Source organism: Amblyomma mixtum, chromosome 2 (genome assembly GCF_055824585.1).
Source record: "Amblyomma mixtum isolate Tamu chromosome 2, ASM5582458v1, whole genome shotgun sequence".
NCBI lineage: Eukaryota > Metazoa > Arthropoda > Arachnida > Ixodida > Ixodidae > Amblyomma > Amblyomma mixtum.
In genome coordinates, this window is record NC_143013.1 from 153,836,030 (window position 1) to 153,838,417 (window position 2,388).

At 52.2% G+C, this 2,388-nt stretch overlaps 1 pseudogene; it reads right to left on the minus strand.

Moving 5' to 3' along the window:
- Nucleotides 1–682: 682 nt before the first annotated feature.
- On the minus strand, nucleotides 683–2,140 carry LOC149361320 (uncharacterized; annotated as a pseudogene).
- Nucleotides 2,141–2,388: the final 248 nt, after the last annotated feature.

Here is a 2,388-nt window from a genome sequence, read left to right on the forward strand (position 1 = left end):
GACCCTCCGTGGGTGCCACTATTATGTGCATCGCAGTGGAGTCCATCATGGCGCTCGACCTCTGCGGACGTGCTTCGCATGGACTCCCGCCTCGAAGCCACTTTCCAGCGGATACAGACTGCCACAGTGCCTAAAGCTTTTGCGACGACATCCGGATCGTCAGTTCGTGCTTGTGGACACCGGTTTTCACCAGGTTAGCACACTTTTTGCTAATTTAATAGACTTTTTCTACCGAGCATAGGCGTCGCCGGTTAGGCCTAGCTAAAGCCGAACGCAGCCGGGCGTTCGTGCCGTTGGGATCCGCGCTCACTCCCGAGCTCGCTCCAAGACCTGCCAAGATGGAATACCCTGTACAGGGTGAAACTATTTCGTCAGCGGAGCTTCCGTTCTGTGATGGGAGACCGTTCTCCGCCAGCAAGACCCAGCACTACTCTTGAAACGCAACGCCACCGCCAGAGCATGACGCCAAAGGCAAGTTGGCGTTAAATTGTCCCGCCAAAACGAGGAAGAGGCCGCCTGCTCCCCGTAAACGTGCCCCGCTCCAAAGCCTGCCTGCAGATGGCTATAGGCACCCTGCGCATCTAACTCCAGCGCGACGCGCGCGCCACTGGCGGCGGCGCGCGCGTCCCTGTCAGGAAGGCGGGAGCAGTCCGACAGCTCCCGCTGTGCTGCGCGCGCCGTCCCGAAGCAGTTTTGGGCGTCCTTACCGAGCAAAAAATGGCACATAACAACAGCAGGACACACTGCTGTGTTACAGGATGCAATAATGCGTATATAAATTCGCCTGGGACAAGGTTTTGTGGATTTCCGAGGCGACATTGGGAGACTGCCCGCCCTTCGCGACGGGCAACACGCACGCGCTGTTTCTGGTCTAGCAGTGGTCAAACCCGTGCAGAAGCTTACTTGACTCATGCATGGCTGTAAACAATATGTGGTATTAAAAAGCCACGCATAACTCTCCCGCAGTCACGCCTGAGGAAGAAGCCCGAATTTTGCGCAGTAAAGAATCGTTTACCTTACTTCCAGTTATGCGCGGAATCCTTTCTCGCTTCCACTGCGCCTTGTCGTCCAGCGTCTTTTTCGACAGTAAAGGCACGTTTTCAGGGGCAACGGCAACATGTTCCTGATAAATCTTTGCCTCCACATCTGAACGACTGGGTGATAATTTAGTACAATGCTAATGTCGAAAATTTAGGGTACTTGTACTGAATGTGTAGAAATCAAACAAAGCTTGCAATGAAATCCCGCTTTTTGAGCACACGCTTTCTGGAAGAATCCTGCATGAAGTAGCTGGGATGCTCCTTTTTTGCACAATCCCAGTCAAAAAGTTTTATGTTTTCCGCAGGAGTTTCAGTGCGCACAGGCGCTTCGCCGCAGCTTGCATCCTTTTCTGCTTGCAAAAGCTCGTTCATTGGACATCTCATATCATCAAAACACTGACACACGTGTTGCAACGACAAGGACCTGGCAGTTGCTGGAAAAATTAGAAAATATGAGCGGCAGATTACGCCATGGGTACATCATTTCAAGGCGTAGTTTGAACAGGGCATTTCACATCGAACACCGAAGGTGCGGCAGACGAGAATGTTATGAAGTCAAGTTTGCGCCGCTCGCTCAAAAATTGGACTTTTCTAATTACCTTCAATGTTATGCCGCCTGGCCGTCTTTGAAAGTTTAGGGTAAGTTTTTTTAAATGCAGGAACGCTCCAGGCTTGCGGTTGGCTCGTTTTGCAGAGCGTTTCACACCGCTCCAAAAACACGGCAACGGTAGCAGCGCATTTACACTTGCCTGCGATGCCTGCCTCGTAACTACAGCTTGCGGTAACAAGCTGTCTACTGGAATATAGCTACATAAAAAAAATGAGTGAGAGTTCAGCGGTAACAGGCACCAGATACAAATATTTCTTAGCGTTAATTTGGTGGTTTTCGGTGGCGCAGGGATGCTTGTCTGAACAGTGCACCGGGCTGCTACTTCGCTCCCGTCTCAAGATACCGCCTCTTTCACGTTGTGTACATGGCCAGCTTCAAAAATCTTCGTTCCTTTCCTGATGTTCGCTCCTCGAAAGAATTTTTCAGCCTCACGAATGAATAGGTCGAAATCCCGCCTCTACGAACAGCGGCAGCCGCTAGCAGACGCCATCCCTTCGAAGTCGCGGGGTGAGCCTTCCTGACAGGGACGACGAACTGGCCGCGCGGGGGAGCTGAACGCAGCCTCGACGGTGGCGGTGCCTGGCGGGTGCAGGGTGCCTATAAAATAGTCGACCATCCGCGAGGTTGGAAATTAAACGACTTTGAACCTCGCCAACTTCAACGTGCCGCCTGCGACGTGGTAAAGATTCCATTCCTCTGCACCCAAGCAGAAGATACCACTGGTGTCAACACCTCGAA